This window comes from Convolutriloba macropyga, chromosome 7 (assembly GCF_964194025.1).
Source record: "Convolutriloba macropyga chromosome 7, txConMacr16.3, whole genome shotgun sequence".
In the NCBI taxonomy this organism is placed as follows: domain Eukaryota; kingdom Metazoa; phylum Xenacoelomorpha; order Acoela; family Convolutidae; genus Convolutriloba; species Convolutriloba macropyga.
The window spans coordinates 69,625,065-69,632,930 of record NC_134474.1 but is presented as its reverse complement, the minus strand read 5'-3'; the positions used below and the strand labels follow the sequence as shown (position 1 = coordinate 69,632,930).

The window sequence follows — 7,866 nt, the reverse complement described above, 5'->3', positions numbered from 1 at the left end:
ATAGCCTCTAGCAATAATGCCACTTCAAAGGAGGACGATATTGAATAGGTTTTAGAGGGAGAGAAAAAAGAGAATGTACAGGAAGTACAACGAAACTAATTTTTTGACAAAAATAATAAATATGAAAATTTGGATTTTTATAGGGTTTCAAAGTTCTATATAAAGATGGGGGCAAAGTAATTAAATTACAGTAAAAAATCAAATTAAAAAAAACTTTTTATCTAGAGACTCTATTTAAAACAAAAGCAACAAGCGAGCAACCGCTAAAGCTAAACAGAAAATGATATAAAGAAAATACTGAACAATTCATTATATAGAAAAGTGTGCATAAATCCTTTACATTTCATTCAAACTCCCTTTTTTCATGATGAAGAAAAGATAACAAAAAGTGTAAGTAAACCCACTTTTTAAGTAGAACTAGATATACGGATTACACCTAACTTGAATATACAAAGAAAAAATTAAATAAAGAATGAATGATTTACTATTATACATTCTAGAAACATCACTTAAAGATTGACAACTAAGTATAAGAGGGATAGTTTTGTACTAAGTTTGTCTAAAAGTAATGTTGATGACATGCAGATGGACTTGAGTAATTCAGATATACCAAACAAAACTAATAAATAACTTCCAGGCGAATTCAAATGTGAATTTCGAAGTAATACCATAGAAGAGTTTAAAACTCTATCAACTAAGACATAAAACTTCGAACCTTTTTATGCAAACGAGAAATGAAAAAAAAACTATTAAAAAAAACTTAACAAAAAGAGTGTTATAATGCCTTGAAGATTAATAAATAAAAAAACTGAAAATGATTGTAGAAAAAAAGAAACAGTTTGACAAAAACAAAAACAAGTAAGGCTAGTTTAGACTCTTTTGATGATAAAGGATTCTATGTAAGTAAATTTAAAAGTTATTCTCACGAAAAAAATTTATATCTCTTCAACAAAGATTTGAAAATAAGATGAATAATGCATCAACAGAACTAATAACAAAATTAGAAATGGATAAAGATGAAGACAGGATCTAATCATTAGGAATATTCGAAAATTAACTGTGAATGATGATCCTGAACTAATTCGTGCTGATATTACTCCTAAAGCCTATACCTCAATGCGTTAAAAGATCTAGGAACTCCTGATATTTGTCATTTCGTCGATGCTAGAGGTGATCACTTACTGTAAGCAACAATAAAATTGAAAATCTAGCAGATATGAAGAAAAAATACAATTAATCTCCATTACTGCAAATGCGAACAACTTTCAAGTAGATGGTAAAAATGCAACAGCTGTAACAGAAAACCGTATAAAAGTAAGAGATAATATCTGTAATTTCTCGAGAGGTTTTTTTGTCACTAATAACGAAGTAATTGAAAGAGACCAAATATGCGACAATAATGAAAATAACACGATTTCAGGGGGATATCGGTTCCACACAAACGGAGATACTAAAAGTGAATCAGCAGAAGTTATAGAATTTTTTTTATATTAGATATGCATAACCAAGAAGAGATTCTACAAGCGAAGAATCTGTTTAAGAAAGTGATTATGAAATCGAGGCTAGTGGACTAGGTGTTTCTAACTCAATGAGTTAATTCGAAGATTAGAGTTATTTATGCTAGAAACAAAGGCAAGACATGATGGTTTTTATGATGAAAGGTCAAATATGTCTAAACAAATATTATCTTTGAATCTTATTAGTCATTAACAACTAGATAAATTTATTTTTAATTAAGGTAAATAGGCTCAGTCACATTTACTTTGATTGATTATGACAAAATTAGAACAACAACAACAACTTTTGGCTAAGGATGTATTTAGTCCTATAATAACAACGTTTATAGGAGAAAGAATAATACCGCTATATAAAGATGAAACATGGTGAGCCGATGTACTGATAAATCATCTCTAAGTGAATAAAATAAAAATAATATTCATATTTATGAATATAAATGCATATTTATATATATATATATTTATATATATATATATATATATGTATATATATATATATATATATATATATATATATCTTTACCAAATATGCATGATTTATACGCTTAACGAATAATTCTGGTATATCTATAACTAATGGTTTTCAAAAAATCTTATCAAAAGATAGAAAACTAGAAAAAATTATGGGTTGATGGAGGTTGTGATTTTACAATACAACAACGAAACCTTAACTTAAAGAATATGAAAAAGAATTATAATAAACAAATAGTGATTTGAAAGCTGTATTTATAGAACGAATGATTGAAACATTATTAAATAACAAAGCAAGGTTTATAAACCGTGATGGTAATTGGGTAATTCTTTTTAACTATTTTGTGGTAACATATTTTAATAACCTTCATAAAACTATATATAACGCCGGTTGATGCATTCAACAATCCTCAAACGTTTGATTCTACATAACTTCCAAAATCAAATACCCAAGCTCAAAACGAGTGATAATGTTATGGATGCTGATAGATGTAACAAAGTTAATGATGAACTATGTAATAAGTTTATTAACTCAGCAAATGAATTAACCAATACAATTTACATTTGAAACGAAGTTGCATCAGACACCCTCTCTAAATAAAATCAATTAAAACTGGAATTTGATAATAATTTTCTCAAAGAAAACGGTTTTTAACATGCTGCTACGTGATATGTTTTGCTCGTGGTGTAAAGGAAATTAAAGAAACAGCTTCGCCTCAAGAAAAACAATAATGCAAAACATAAGAGCAATTTCATTAGAAAGCAAACTAGTAGACAACAAATAAGACTAGAAGTGTATTATGACCCTAATCGTGAAGATGAAATGAAACAAGTTGAAGGCTTTTTTTGTTAATTAAAAGAAATGGCAGAGACTAGACCCAGTGCATCTTCAATTTACCCAAAAGCTAAACTCTGGTCAGAGACTAACGCTAGAGCTAGGACTTAGACTGACGCTAAAACGTGGTCACAGACTAACGAGCAATACATGAAATGATGCTAATAACAAATTCAAGAATCATCAAAATATATTAAAAATTACAATGAAACTATGAAATATAATGGAAAATTGAATTCTTATAGAATTTATATTATAAAGCTGAGGTAAATGAAATAGCATTATGATCTATAGCAACAACAGCAACAACAAAATCAGTTGGATTAACAGGTATAAGAATACCTTGTTCCAAACCAACAGCATTTGCTACTGCTTCTATGTGTCGCTCAATATGAAAAACAGTTAATCAAAAATTCAGAAAGAAGTATAAAGACTTCTCAAATGTGTATTCTATCTAAACAGTTAACAGATAAAATTTAGTAGTTAGTCAATAAGAGGAACTGAGATAGATAATGATGACTATAATGAAAACAGTATATGTATATATAAATTATAAAAGAGTATATAAGAAATCATAAATAATCTCAATACAAGAATAATGTCTCCTGCCAACGTAAGAAGAGGTAATTTTAAACTTTTGAAATTGACTCATTTTTCCATATATAAAAATAGTGTAATGTGTAAGGTATACTCCATTTTATTGTTGAACCTAAACCTGACAAAGACCTAAACCTACGTCTAATTCTAAGAGTGAAGGTGAAGGTCTATTCAATGCAAACAAAAGGAAAATATAAGTTATTTTGTACCAGTATTTGTTAATTTTAGTAATAAGCCGAGATTAAAACTATAATCAAAACTGTAGAATTGACATAATATTGGTTTTGACTACAACTATAACAATAATTATAGCCTTGACTATAAGTATAATGACATCTATAAACTATGATACTTCCAAAAAACATAATACTGGCTAAACTACAACTATAATTGTAGTTTTGGCTATATTGTAACTATAATTTTACTAATAACCAAACTATAACTGTCATTATAATATTGAGTAAACTATAACTATTTTTTATACTATTGGCCAATTTATAATTATAGTATTGACTAAGTTATAGTTATAATAATAATAACATCTATAAAGTATGAAATTAACAAAACTTTTTTCTATCAAATTAAAAATATCTATAAGCTATGATATTGGCTCTAATATTATCAAAAATTTGTGTATTGACTATAATAAAAATCATATCTACAAACTACGATATTATATATAACCGTAGCAATAACTCTAACCATAACCAAAACTATAACTACGATAATAAACATAACAACCATTTTACTACCATCGCTATTAACACAAAGAGTTTTTTTAAAAAGCAATAATGCGTAACATACAATATCAGCAGCAGCACTAGCAAATGAAACTATTTTCTATTGCGTGCGCTCCTATCTGATCTCTTTGATATCTAGTATCGTACATATATATATATATATATATATATATATATATATATATATAGATATATAGAAGTTTAGATATGTAAATATATATATATATATATATATATATATACAAAGCTATATATATATAAATATATATATATATATATATATATATATATATATTTATATAAATATATATAAATTAAATATATATATATATATATATATATATATTTATAGATATATATATTTAAATATATATATATAGATATATGTATATTTTTTTTTACATATATATATATATATATATATGTATGTATATATATATATATATATATATATATGTATATATATATATATATATATATATATATATATATATATATATATATTATAACTACTTTTACAATAATTTGTACATGGTTTGATACTATCTAGTAATCCATTACAGTTTCTTTTAAATTTTACTTTCTGTCTATATGATGCCTTATAATTATTAGGACATAATTAATGTTGGTTCTATCTTCAAGATAAGATACACTGCCAATCTAACGAAAACACTCAGTTACAACCATATCAATGAATATAATGGAATCAAAGAATTGTCCATTTAAATTAAAAGTTTGAAAAATAAAAAAATAATATGTTGAGGTATTTCAAAACTCTATACAGTCTTATAAGATGTCTTTCTTTCTTAAAAAGTAAAATCAGTGTTACTTTCTTTACTTAATCATCTTCGTACATATAATTCATTGTCAATACTAAAAACAATACAAAGCACACACCAAGTTATATCTCTAATTTCTATTTTGCAATCATTTGCTACTGCGCCATTCTCGGTATTAGCTCCAAATAATGCTCTATCTTTGTTATTTCTCTTTAGTGTTAACTTTGAGCCTATGCCATATATAATCTTTTGTATATCATTTTTAAATCCAAAGAGATCATTCAATTAACTATCGTACACATCAAACACTTTTGTGCATCTAAATAATCTTTTTTTTTCAATTAGTTGTCCGTTCCCTGTTGATCGCTTACGAAGCCACTTTGATATCCATTGTTAGTGGTAGTGATTAATTTATATAATAATAGATTAGGATTGCATTGATCTATATTTTCAATTGTTTTTCAACTAATAGTTGCTGTTATAATGGAACCAAATAACGCCACTACACAATAGTTTACTAATCTAACATTATAATCAATAGTTTACTAATCTAATCTTATAACCAATCTAACATTATAACCATCACCATGATCTAAAACGTTAAAGTCTATCTCTAGATAAGAATCAAGTAAATTCAAATGATTTTTGAACTATTATTTGAAATATTAATATTAATATTAACTGTATACTTTGTTGCTAGATTGTTTGTTTTATAACTTATTATCTTACTATTGTGTATTTCCTTAATATACAAATAATACCTATCTATTTTGAAATTCTTTTTTGCTACCAAAATTAATTATAAAAAACTGTGTTGTTTGATACATCAGCTAATAAAATAGCTAGTACAATAACTATTACAATAGCTAGAGCAATAGCTAATACAATAGCTATTGCAATAGCTAGTACAATAGCTAATACAATAGCTAATAAAATAGCAAATGTAATAGCTAATACAATAGCTAATACAATAGCTAATGTAATAGCTATTCAAATAGCTATTGCAAAAAATATTACTTTAGTTAATACTTTAGTAATTATATTATTTGAGTAAGAAATATGACTGAAAAACTATTACTATATGCACAACAAAACAAACATGAAGCCCTAACTACAACTAAAGAAGAACATTCACCTAATTTGGGAACAATAACGATCAACGGAAATATCTAACTTTAGCGAGCCTTTACTTAAAAAAACAAAAATGGCGTTAAATAGATTATGTAAGTCTGTGTTTAAATTATTTAAAGCGAATAATCGGTTTCTATTTGATAGTGTGGATCTAGATAAAGGTGTTCCTCCATCCTCGAAATCCTATAAAATCAAAACTAAACTTTCAATCCTTTCAACTATTATACATGGAGTCCATGAATTGGCTGATATAGCTGAATGAATAAAAGAACAAACTGAAGGTAGTGTTATAATTGACGAAGATAAAATTACAATTAATTGTATGTTGGAAATGAAATGGGTTGTAATTAGTTTTGATTTAGAAAACTTAATAGCATCATTAATAGCATTTACGAAAATAAAATGTATACAGGTTTAATATAAACACAAATCTCAAAAAATCATTGGTATCATGGGCTTTAAATCTAAAACTATTATTTATTGTAATGTGATATCTGAAGTTAGAGAAAAATGTAATGATACAGACATATTATAGACTTGTAACCAAAAAGAACCACCTGGCTAAATGAAAAGTAATATACCAACTAATGTGCTATATCAATTTGTTACAAAGGAAAAAGTAGACTATATTGAAATTTATATTAGAGATGAACATGGTAGATCTATTGATTTTAATGGTGATGTATTGGGTTTGATTTTTCACTGTGTTAAAGAATTAGCAATAGTTATATGTTTAGACATAGTCTTAGACTTAGACTAAGAATAGGAATTGATCATATGCATAGTCTTAAACTAAGACTAAGGCTTAATCACAGAAATAATCATTGACTAAGACTAAGACTAGGACTAAGGCTTAGTCATAGAGATAGAGTTAATCATGCCCTTAGACCATGATTTAATCATAGACATGGTCTTTGACTAAGGCTTAGTCATAGGCCTAGGACCAGACCTAATCATAGTCTTAGTCTCAGACCTAATCAAATGTATAGTCATAAACTTAAACTAAAACCAAGACTTAGATCTATCAATAACAGTCTAATTATAGGGCTGTATCCATGCTTTATTACATACTTTAGCAAAATCTTTATAACTAATTTCAGAATCTTTAAAAAGTCTGTATTTGTTGATTGAAGTACATTACTTCTCTGTTCTAATACTATAAATATAATACATTTTTTTCATTCATTTTGGTCTGTCTAATGAAAATAGATTTTGAGATAAACCATATCACAATTTAGTGTCTACTTCTACAACAGTAGTGATTAATAACTGGTTTTTAGACTTCACATCATCAAATTTAACCAAGTTTCCTTAAATCTTTGGGTGAAGGTATATCTTTTTTTTAATAAACTTAACATCTGTTTTTTCTTCAATACTATCAATATCTTATTATTGATCACCAGTAGGTCCAATTATATATAACTTATCAAAGTTTTTATTACTGATAATTAGGTTTTTAATAAGTTTTTTTACCACATATACTCAGTCATGATACTATACATCTAAAATTTGCTGGAGATAGTGCATCAACAAACATGTCGTCTTCTGTTAACCATGGTTTTAGATCTGTACGGATATCAATATTGATACTATTTTCATCATCGATGTTATCACCATTACTATTACTATACTATTCCTAAGTCTAGTATTAGAGTCAGTTAGATGAAGACTATGTCTATTTTTATAGCTGTTAATATGTCTATAACTATAGATATTACCATTACTATTACCATTACTGTAGCTATTGCTATTACTATTACCATAGCTATTACTTTTATTCTAAATGTTACTGTCAC

At 26.4% G+C, this 7,866-nt stretch overlaps 1 protein-coding gene across 1 annotated transcript in view; it reads right to left on the bottom strand.

The window, feature by feature from the left end:
• LOC142343283 (apoptosis inhibitor 5-like) overlaps positions 1-7,537 on the bottom strand; it is a 283,681-nt gene extending 276,144 nt beyond the window's left edge. The window contains exon 1 of the mRNA XM_075395078.1: positions 7,526-7,537. The gene's annotated coding sequence lies outside the window, so the exon portion shown is untranslated. The remainder of the gene's footprint in view (positions 1-7,525) is intronic.
• Positions 7,538-7,866: the final 329 nt, after the last annotated feature.